This window comes from Erythrolamprus reginae, chromosome 2, assembly GCF_031021105.1.
Source record: "Erythrolamprus reginae isolate rEryReg1 chromosome 2, rEryReg1.hap1, whole genome shotgun sequence".
In the NCBI taxonomy this organism is placed as follows: Eukaryota; Metazoa; Chordata; class Lepidosauria; order Squamata; family Dipsadidae; genus Erythrolamprus; species Erythrolamprus reginae.
Genome location: NC_091951.1, coordinates 23,589,613 through 23,601,753, shown reverse-complemented (window position 1 = coordinate 23,601,753; position 12,141 = coordinate 23,589,613). Strand labels below are relative to the sequence as shown.

Sequence of the window (12,141 nt, the reverse complement as noted above, 5' to 3'; positions counted from 1 at the left end):
GGAAAATATGTATTACACAAAAAGGTCTAAGGAGATTGTTTTTCCATTCCCCAAAAAGAGAGAACTATCTGGAAGTCAGCGAGTAGGAGAAAGTAAATTGGATAATCATTAGGGCAGATAGTAATGTAGAAAGAAAAGGGCTTAAATCAAAGCACCCGTTAATAAGGGATCAGACATATTTTCTACCTCATCAGTGGCATAAAAACTCCATAAATTGTGAGAAAAGCAGACTTCAAACCACAGGCGAAGGGAGAATCCACTCCGGAGAAGCAAAATTATCTGAATGTGGCAAAAACTCAGGTCAGAACAAGTCAGTTTTGGTTCATGGAAGGACCAAAAAGAGAGAAGCAGTACAAATGCTCCCAATGTAGTAAATGCTTTAGTGGAAATAACAACTTAGCTATACACCAGTGGACTCACACCATGGAGAGGCCATATGATTGTCCTGATTGTGGGAAACGTTTCATTGGAAATTCCCACTTCATGGGACACCTGAGGACTCACACAGGAGAGAAACCCTTTGAATGTCCTGATTGTGGGAAAAGTTTCAGTTTCAATTCCCACCTGATAAGTCATCAGAGAACTCACACAGGAGAGAAACCCTTTGAATGTCCTGATTGTGGGAAAAGTTTCAGTAACAATTCCAACCTGATAAGTCATCAGAGAACTCACACAGGAGAGAAACCCTTTGAATGTCCTGATTGTGGGAAAAGTTTCAGTCTCAATTCCCACCTGGTAAGACATCAGAGAACTCACACAGGAGAGAAACCCTTTGAATGTCGTGATTGTGGGAAAAGTTTCAGTCAGAATTCCAACCTGATAAGTCATCAGAGAACTCACACAGGAGAGAAACCCTTTGAATGTCCTGATTGTGGGAAAAGTTTCAGTTTCAATTCCACCCTGATAAGTCATCAGACAACTCACACAGGAGAGAAACCCTTTGAATGTCCTGACTGTGGGAAAAGGTTCAGTCACAATTCCAACCTGATAAATCATCAGAGAACTCACACAGGAGAGAAACCCTTTGAATGTCCTGATTGTAGCCAATGTTTCAGTCAGAATTCCTATCTGAGGAATCATCAGAGAACTCACACAGGAGAGAAATGCTTTGAATGTCCTGATTGTGGGAAAAGGTTCAGTCACAATTCCAACCTGATAAATCATCAGAGAACTCACACAGGAGAGAAACCCTTTGAATGTCCTGTGTGTGGAAAAAGGTTCGGTCACAATTCCAAGCTGATAAGTCATCAGAGAACTCACAAACGAGAGAAGCCTTTTGAATGTCCTGATTATGGGAAAAGTTTCAGTCAGCATTATGACCTGGTAAGACATCAGAGAACTCACACAGGAGAGAAACCGTTTGAATGTCCTGTGTGTGGGAAAAGTTTCAGTCTCAATTCCAACCTGGTAATACATCAGAGAACTCACACAGGAGAGAAACCCTTTGAATGTCCTGATTGTGGGAAAAGTTTCAGTCGCAATTCCAACCTGGTAATACATCAGAGAACTCACACAGGAGAGAAACCCTTTGAATGTCCTGATTGTGGGAAAAGTTTCAGTCGCAATTCCCACCTTTTAAGACATCAGAGAACTCACACAGGAGAGAAACCCTTTGAATGTCCTGATTGTGGGAAATGTTTCAGTCGCAAGTCCCACCTTTTAAGACATCAGAGAACTCACACAGGAGAGAAACCCTTTGAATGTCCTGATTGTAGCCAATGTTTCAGTCAGAATTCCGATCTGAGGAATCATCAGAGAACTCACACAGGAGAGAAATGCTTTGAATGTCCTGATTGTGGGAAAAGGTTCAGTCACAATTCCAACCTGATAAGTCATCAGAGAACTCACACAGGAGAGAAACCCTTTGAATGTTCTGATTGTGGGAAAAGTTTCAGTCACAATTCCAACTTGGTAAGACATCGGAGGACTCACAGGAGAGAAACCATTTGAATGTTCTGATTATGGGAAAAGTTTCAGTCACAATTCCAACTTGGTAAGAGATCGGAGGACTCACACAGGAGAGAAACCCTTTGAATGTCCTGATTGTGGGAAAAGTTTCAATCAACATTATGACCTGGTGAACCATCAGAGAGCTCACACAGGAGAGAAACCCTTTGAATGTCCTGATTGTGGGAAATGTTTCAGTCGCAATTCCCACCTTTTAAGACATCAGAGAACTCACACAGGAGAGAAACCCTTTGAATGTCCTGATTGTAGCCAATGTTTCAGTCAGAATTCCTATCTGAGGAATCATCAGAGAACTCACACAGGAGAGAAATGCTTTGAATGTCCTGATTGTGGGAAAAGGTTCAGTCACAATTCCAACCTGATAAGTCATCAGAGAACTCACACAGGAGAGAAACCCTTTGAATGTTCTGATTATGGGAAAAGTTTCAGTCACAATTCCAACTTGGTAAGACATCGGAGGACTCACACAGGAGAGAAACCCTTTGAATGTCTTGATTGTGGGAAAAGTTTCAATCAACATTATGACCTGGTGAACCATCAGAGAGCTCACACAGGAGAGAAACCCTTTGAATGTCCTGATAGTGGGAAAGGTTTCAGTCAGCATTATGACCTGGTGAACCACCAGAGAGCTCACACAGGAGAGAAACCCTTTGAATGTCCTGATTGTGGGAAAAGTTTCAGTCAGCATTATGACCTGGTGAACCACCAGAGAGCTCACACAGGAGAGAAACCCTTTGAATGTCCTGATTGTGGGAAAAGTTTCAGATGGTACTGCAGCTTGCTGATACACCAGAGGACTCATACAAAAGAGAAACCGTTTGAATGTCCTGTTAGTGGGAGACATTTTAATCAGAATTCCCATCTGTTGGAACACCAGAGAGCTCACACAGGAGAGAAACCCTTTTAATGTCCTGATTGTGGGAAAAGTTTCAGTCACAATTCCAACTTGGTAAGACATCGGAGGACTCACACAGGAGAGAAATCATTTGCATGTGTTGATTTTGGGAAACAGTTCAGTCAGAATTTTCACCTGGCAAAACACCAGAGGACTTACACAAGAGAGAAACCATATGAATGTCTTGATTGTGGGAAATTTTCAGTAAGAATTTCAATCTGATGATACACCAGAGGACTCAGAAAGGAGAAAAAATACATTAGTGTCTAGAGTGTGATAGTTTCAGTTATGGTTCTGACCTAGTGAAACATCGGGGGGGGGGGGGACACAACACACAGGAGAGAAACTCTTGGAATATCCTGAAAGTGTGAATTATTTCAGTCAGAATTCTGACCTGGTGACTCAAGAGAGAACTCATACAAGAGAAACCCGTTCAGTATCCTGATTTTGGGAATATTTCCGTCAGAATTCCTATCTGATCAAACACCATAAAATTCACATAGGAGAGAAACCATTTGCATGTGTTGATTGTGGCAAAAGTTTCTTTCAGAATTTGAACCTGGTGAAATACCAGAGGACTCAACATCGGAGAGAAACCTTATGAATGTCCACAATGTGGGGAAATGTTTCATTAAAAATTTTCACCTAATGAGGCACTGGACGACTCACACTGGAGATAAATCATTTAAATGTCTTGTCTGTGGATAATTCTCAAGCATTTCTTCATTGCCCATCAGGAAATCCACACAAGGGAATAGTTAATGAGTTATAGAAGGGTTTGATTTCATTTTTTTCATATCACATTCGGTTAGAAATTGACTATTTGAATTTAATTCAATTTAATTTAATTTATTGTATTTCCATGCCGCCCACCTCCTGAAGGACTCTGGGCAGCTTACAACAGGATATATAGGAAATACAGTTTAAAACCTCACAAAAGAATAAAATACAGTTAAAAATCACATGAATGCATAGCATTCATGCCGGACTTTGCAAATTGCAAGGTTAACGCCCCCAAGCCTGTCAGAAAATCCAGCTCTTCTTTTTATTAGGCATTTCAAATAAGAAATGCAATAAAGACGTATATTATTTAATAATCCACATTTTAGTAGCAGCTAGGATAGCTTTTGCTCAAAAATGGAAACCTTGAGACCCCAAAAGAAACGGATATATTTAAGAAAGTCTTAGAATGCTCTGAGCTTGACATGATGACAAGAAGGTTGAAAAATGAAGAAGAATCAGAATTTTATGAGGTTTGGCAAAAGGTATATATCTGGTGGGATGCAAAGAAACAGAGATAACCTTATTTTTACATTATTTTAAACATATTTGTACTTAGTAGTTATACAGTGGTCCCCCGATTATTGCGAGGGTTCCGTTCCAGGACCCCTCGCAATGATTGGTTTTTCGCGAAGTAGCGCTGCGGAAGTAAAAACACCATCTGCGCATGCGCAGATGGTGTTTTTACTTCCGCCGCAGCAGCGAGGAGCCGAACATTGGGGTTTCCCCACCGCCCATGCAAACTCCTTGCTGCCGCTCGCCCGCCCTTCGCCCGCCCACGCCATTCGCTCGCGCCACTTCCCAGCTGAGTCCTGAAGCGAATTGGCTTCAGGCGAGCGAACGGCGTGGGCGGGCGAAGGGCGGGCGAGCGGCAGCGAGGAATTTGCGTGGGCGGTGGGGAAACTCCTCGCTGATGCCCGCTGCTCGCCCTCCCGCCAGCAAGAGGGGGAAGACCCAGGGAAGCCGCCCAGCAGCTGATCTGCCCGGCGCCATCTACGCATGCGTGCCCATAGAAAAAAGGGCATGCATGCGCAGATGGTGTTTTTACTTCCGGGTTGAAAAATCGCCATATAGCCGTTTCGCAATGATCGGGATCGCAATACCCGGGGGATCACTGTATTGTATTAGATAGTGATTATTAACAATATAAAGATAAACTCCTTCTTTCCTCTTCTACCATTTTTCTTTTTTTTTCTTTCTTCATAGTTTATTTCAAGTTATAATTTTAAAATTTCTATATATTTTTAAATGTTTTAGATGTGTTTTTTACTTATTACCTTACAATTGATATATTCGAGTATTTTAAAATTAATGATAAAGTTAGGGTTTTTTTCTTTTTTTACTTATTAAAAATATAAAGATGACTTCTACTTTGAGAGGAGCGATTGTTGCTCCACTAAATGTTACATGTAATGTATGTTTTGTCTGTCTTTGCAATTTAATAAAAAATATTTTTTTAAAAAAGAAAAGAAAATCCAGGTCTTCAATGCTTTTCAGAAGGGCAATAGAATGGGGACAGATCTCAGGCGTTAGTTGGCTCCAGAGAACTGGGGCAGCCACAAAGAAGGCCCTTCCCTGCTGGCTCGCCAGCCGACGAGACCTGGAAAGCTGACGGGACCTGGAAAGACCAATTCTCTGTGATCTTACCAGTTGCTGGGAACTATGAGGTAGAAGGCAGTCTTGAAGATAACCTGGCCCTGAGCCCTGTAGGGCTTTAAAGGTAATAACCAACACCTTGAATTGAGCCCGGAGACCAGTAGGGAGCCAGTGCAGCTTGCGATGGATTGGTGTAATGTCAGTGTACCTAGGTGCACCCACAACCACTCATGTGGCTGCATTCTGGCCAATTGTAGTCTCCAAACACTCTTCAGGGGTAGCCCTGAATGTTTCTATTATGATCCCACTGTATATAGTGCTGGTGAGACCACATCTGGAATACTGTGTTCAGTTCTGGAGACCTCACCTACAAAAAGATATTGACAAAATTGAACGGGTCCAAAGACGGGCTATAAGAATGGTGGAAGGTCTTAAGCATAAAACGTATCAGGAAAGACTTAATGAACTCAATCTGTATAGTCTGGAGGACAGAAGGAAAAGGGGGGACATGATCGAAACATTTAAATATGTTAAAGGGTTAAATAAGGTCCAGGAGGGAAGTGTTTTTAATAGGAAAGTGAACACAAGAACAAGGGGACACAATCTGAAGTTAGTTGGGGGAAAGATCAAAAGCAACATGAGAAAATATTATTTTACTGAAAGAGTAGTAGATCCTTGGAACAAACTTCCAGCAGACGTGGTAGATAAATCCACAGTAACTGAATTTAAACATGCCGCGGATAAACATATATCCATCCTAAAATACAGGAAATAGTATAAGGGCAGACTAGCTGGACCATGAGGTCTTTTTCTGCCGTCAGACTTCTATGTTTCTATGTTTCTAGCCCCATGTAGAGGGCACTGCAATAATCCAATCATGAGGTGATAAGCCGCCCCGAATCTGCGGAGAGGGGCAGCATACAAATCTAATAAATAATTATTATTTATTTATTAGATTTGTATGCCGCCCCTCTCCGTAGGCTCGGGGTGGCTCACAAGAACAATAAAACGATTCAAGACAAATCTAATAATTTAAAAACATTTTAAAAAAACCCATTATCAAAGCAGACATACACACAAAAATACCATACATGAATTGCATAGGACCGGGGGAGATGTCTCAATTCCCCAATGCCTGACGGCAGAGGTGGGTTTTAAGGAGTTTACGAAAGGCAAGGAGGGTGGGGGCAGTTCTAATCTCAGGGGGGAGCTGGTTCCAGAGGGTCGGGGCCACCACAGAGAAGGCTCTTCCCCTGGGACCCGCCAAATGACATTGTTTAGTCGACGGGACCCAGAGAAGGCCAACTCCGTGGGAGCTAACCGGTCGCTGGGATTCATGCGGCAGAAGGCGGTCCTGGAGATATTAATATAATAATAAATAATGAGTGACTGTGCTGAGACCCTGATCCAAGTGAGGTTGCAATTGGTGCAGCAGACGAACCAGTACAAAGGTCCTCCTATTCACAGCTGCTAGATGTTAGTGTAATCATTGTTGTTAGCCGCCCCGAGTCTACGGAGAGGGGCAGCATACAAATCCAATAAATAAATAAATAAATCTTAGCTGTGGGTCTAGGAGGACCAGTGTTCCCTCTAATTTTTTTTCGGTGTGAGCAGAAAAGTATAATGTCTGAGTGGCACATTTCCATGCCTGGCCGTGGATCGGTTAGAAACAAAAGGGCCTCGGGACACACAGCAACGGTCATAAAAATGAAACGGCAGCAAAGTTTTGATCCTCCGATCATCGGACTGCTGCGAAGGTGCTAAGTGTTAAAAAGGGCCATAAGTCACTTTTTTCAGGGCCGTTGCAACTTTGAACGGTCAGTAAATGAAAAAATGAGGCCAACGTTTCTATCTCCTGAGTAAGACGGTTATTCAGTGAGTTCTGCCTCACTTTACCACCTTTCTTGCCACAGTCGTTAAGTGAATCCCTGCAGATGCTTGAACATCCCAAAAGATGCTCACATAACCCTGGGACATGGCCACCATCATAACTAACTTGTCAAGTGTCCAAAGTTTGATCCAATAGCCCCTTGATTTTTCCAACAAATTATTATTATGTTCAATCAACTTAGGAAATTCCCATTACAATACACATCTATATTAGGATACAATCTATCATTATTCTATTATTATTATTATTATTATTATTATTATTATTATTATTATTATTATTTAGATTTGTATGACGCCCCTCTCCGAAACTTGGAACGTCTCACAACAAGAAAACAGTACAAATCCAATAGGTAAAAACAATTTAAAACCCCTTAATATAAAAAACAGTCATACATCTCAGACAAACCATACATAAAACGGAAACGGCCCAGGGGAATCAATTCCCCCATGCCTGACAGCAGAGGTGGGTTTTAAGGAGTTTGCAAAAGGCAAGGAGGGTGGGGGCAATCCTAATCTCCGGAGGGAGTTGATTCCAGAGGGTCAGGGCCGCCACAGAGAAGGCTCTTCCCCTGGGCCCCGCCAGGTGACATTGTTTAGTCGCTGGGACTCGGAGAAGGCCAACTCTGTGGGACCTAATCGGTCGCTGGGATTCGTGCGACAGAAGGCGGTCTTGGAGATATTCTGGTCCGATGCCATGAAGGGCTTTATAGGTCATAACCAACACTTTGAATTGTGAACGGAAATTAATCGTTGCAAAAGAATAGAATGGTCAATGGTATTGAATGCTGCTGAGAGGTCACATAGCACCAGGATAGAGGAGTGACCCCTATCCTGGGCCCAACAGAGATCATCCACCAGTGTGACCAAAGCGGTTTCTGTGCTGTACCACTTTCTCAACAACCTTTCCCACAAAGTTCTTCAATGAGGCTTGGTTATATCAGCCAGACAGGCATTCAACATTCTTGGCAGCTATTGATAATAAACCTACACCACTCCTGCACAATCTTGATTCCCGATTGTCCCAGCCACATGACTGCCAGCAATGGCAGCTGTGTCCTATGTCAGTTGGGGAGATCTTGCTTTGGTCCTAACAAGGAATTTGCACTTCTCCTTCCTTCACTGCCTCTACAAGGCAGTTGTGACCCTGAAGGATCTGGCAGCGGTTACCAGCTGGATTTTTATGAGACTTGGCAGAGCCCATTATTTTATTTTATATTTTATTTTATTTTATTTATTTTATTTTTATTATTTTATTTATTTATTTTATTTTATTTTATTTTATTATTTTATTTGAAACATAGAAGACTGACGGCAGAAAAAGACCTCATGGTCCATCTAGTCCATCAGATTGAGTTCATTAAGTCTTTCCTGATACATTTTGTGCTTAAGACCTTCCACCATTTTATTTTATTTTATTTTATTAATGTTATTTTATTTTTAAAGTTTCTCTTGGGCCTTTTTGCCATTTTATTTTATTATTTTATTTTATTTTATTTTAGTCGTATTTTTTACAGTCATATCTTTGTATATTACCAATACATACTTGACTAAACAAACATTTTTTAAAATTTGTTTGTTTCTTTGCTTGTTTGTTTGACTTGTATGCCGCTCCTCTCCGGAGACCAGGGGAGGTTAACACAGAAAAAAGAGTGGAAAAAAGGAAAATGGGAGGGGACCTATTGTCCAATGCACCTGAGAGCAGGACAAGAATTAACAGAGGGTGACTTATCAAAAAGACACCCAACTTAGAATAAAGGGGAAATTTCCTTCCAGTGAGAATAAGTGGAAATTCTTTGCCTCTAGAAGTTGTGGGTGCTCAATTGTTGCTGTTGTTTTAAAGAGATTGGACTGCCATTTGTCTGGAACGTTACAGGGTCTCCTGGCTTGGAGAACTGCTCTCTACCAATTCTATGTAATTTTGTAAGAACTTCATAAACATTTAGGGCTCAGCACATAGCTAACTTTCAGATGCTATTTAGGAGTCGAAAATGACTTGATAGCATTTAATCAGTGAAAACATAAGCACATTCTTTTGCCCCCTATTGGGAGATTGCAGTCACATATGCTGCAACGTCCTGCCTGTCAATGACTACTTCAGCTTCAATCGCAACAACACAAGAGAACGCAACAGATTCAAACTTAATATTAACCACTCCAAAGTTGACTGTAAAAAATATGACTTTAGCAATCGAGTTGTCGAAGCATGGAACTCATTATCGGACTCAATAGTGTCAACCCCTAACCCCCGATATTTCTCCCTTAGACTATCCACGATTGACCTCTCCACGTTCCTAAGAGGTCAGTAAGGGGCGTACATAAGTGCACTAGTGTGCCTTTCGTCCCCTGTCCAATTGTCTCTCCTTCATCTCATATATCATATATATTTTCTTCCTTTCGTATATCTTCTCCTCTATTTTTATATATTTTCTTCTACCCTTTTCTTTATATATATTACTACATGTCTAGTCTCTTCTATATGTATTGTGTATTGAACAAAATAAATTAAAAAATGAATAAAATAAAATAAAACATATCAGTGGCTAAAAAGTCCTTAATAGACCTACATACCGTAGTTGAACTTAAAAGAGTTAAAACCACCGAGTAGCGCATTGCTAGAAAGGATGGGAAGAGGGGAACTTCTTCCGGATCGGATCACTCGCGGGAGGAAGAGGTGTGCAGAGTAGTTTTTCTGCTCGTGTTGAAACGGCATCTGGAAGGTGAGTTGAGGAGAGGCTGGGAGCAAGTAGTGTTGTTTGTTTTCCTCCATGATGTGGAAGCAGAGAAGCAACTAGGCTAAAGCATATCAGCTGCTGCTACATGTCCCTTCCCTTTCCATATTTTCAGTCCACTGGTGTTCCAGGCTGGTGGTCAGATTTTAAAAAGTTTCCTTCAAGTTTAGGTAAATTCCTTGGAAACAGCGTGCCTCAAAGAGTTGTGAGTTGCAGGATTTATTTTTTTTAAATTATTTATTTATTTATTTTAAAACAAAAACAACAGAACAACAAAAAGAAAAGCAACGTGTAACAAAAGCATCAAATATGAAAAACATATTTATAATTACATTCCTGCATCTTCGGTTTCTCCATTTTCTTTAAATTTACAGTCATTCTACAGTATTTCCTTTTTTTCCCCATCAATCCAATTATAGGATTTACCCCACACAGTACAGTATTCTTTATCCTGTTAATTCTGTAACTCTAAAGTAAGTTTACTCCATTTTGCACATTCAAATATTTTCCTAATTAGTAAATCCTCTGATGGTGCGTTTTCTTTCTTCCAGTTTTGAGCAAAAACCAATTGAGCCCACTTAGTATATGTATTATTAAACAATAATTAGCCTTTTCATGTTGACCTCTAATTATTCCCAATAAATAAGTCTCGGGTTTTACTTCTAATTCATACTCTATGAGGCGAAGGATTTAAAGAAGAGACTGGAGAGCAATTCATCAGGAATGATATAAAGTCTGCTTGGGCAGCGATTGGACTAGAGACCTCCCTTCCAACTCTCTTATTTTGTAATGGACCTGCATTTTTTTTCTTGGCAATGGATTGATCTTCATCTGCTCTGAGTTTTTTTAAAAAAATTTCTGTGTCTAGCCAACAAGCACAGTATTTCCTATTTGTGCCCCATCCATATATAAACCAGGTTCAACTGTGAGTAACTTAGCACTTTGTTTTAAAAAAAACTCAAAACTATAGGGGACTTTTTGAGATGTTCGATTATATAGGTCAGTGATGGCAGAACCAAACCAGACAGTTATAGAGGTGCAGAGACAGACCCAGTAATTCCTCAATAATTCCTCTGTAGAACTGTATCAGCAGCTCCTTGAGGCGTTTTGAGTTTTCCGAGTTAATGCAGAAAGAACATTCTTTGTTGTGCTTGTCTATTTTAGATCTTGCAATATGGTAGAACCTGTTGGTGGAAGGTCTCTACTGTTGGTACTGCATTGTCTACTATTGTAAGAGGTGGAAGTAGGGGAGAGTGTCTCTTAAAGTCTACCACCATTTCTATGGTTTTGAGTGTGTTCAGTTCCAGATTGTTCTGGTCCCATCACAAGGTTAGTTGTTCAACTTCCAGTCTGGATGCGGATTCATCATTGTCTCGAATGAGACCAATCACTGTAGTAGTAGTAGTAGTAGTTGTAGATAATAATAATAATAATAATAATAATAATAATAATAATACAATGGAAGTGACCTTAGAGGTCTTCTAGTCCAACCCCTTGCTTAGGCAGGAAACCTTACACTACTTCATGATAGTAGTGTAGAGTTTATCCAACATCTTCTTAAAAACTTCCAGTGTTGGAGTATTCACAACTTCTGGAGGCAAGCTGTTCCACTGATTAATTGTTCTAACTGTCAGGAAATTTCTCCTTAGTTCTAAGTTACTTCTCTCATTGTTTAGTTTCCATCCATTGCTTCTTGTTGTACCCTCAGGTACTTTGGTGAATAGGTGGATTCCTTCTTCTTTATGGCAACCCCTGAAATATTGGAACACTGCTATCATGTCTCCCCCTGGTCCTTCTTTTCATTAAACTAGACATACCCAGTTCCTGTTCTTCTGTATCATCTGTAAACTTAAATACAGTAATACCTCGTCTTACGAACCTAATTGGTTCCCGGGGGAGGTTCGTAAGGCAAAAAGTTTGTAAGGCGAAACATTGTTTCCCATAGGAAACAATGAAAACTGAATTAATGTGTGCAACAAAAAAAACAACGCAAAAAAGCGCCGCCGCCCGGCTGTTTCAATTGAAACAGCTGGGCGCTTCTCAGCGTTCTCCCAATGCCGAACCCGGAAGTTCGGCGAAAGTTTGGATTCGGGTGGCGGTTGAGAAGCCCCGCCGCTCGGCTGTCACCTTTTGAAACAGCCGGGGGGGCTTCTCGGCGGCCTCCCGAACGCCGAACCCGGAAGTTCAGATTTGGCGTTTGGGTTCAGGAGGATGCTGGGAAGCCCCCCGGCTGTTTCAAAAAGCAACAGACGGGCGGCGGGGCTTCTCGGCATCCCAAAC

The 12,141-nt window shown here is 41.1% G+C and overlaps 1 pseudogene; it reads left to right on the top strand.

The window, feature by feature from the left end:
- LOC139163219 (zinc finger protein 208-like) overlaps positions 1-12,141 on the top strand; it is a 32,103-nt pseudogene that overhangs the window by 16,454 nt on the left and 3,508 nt on the right.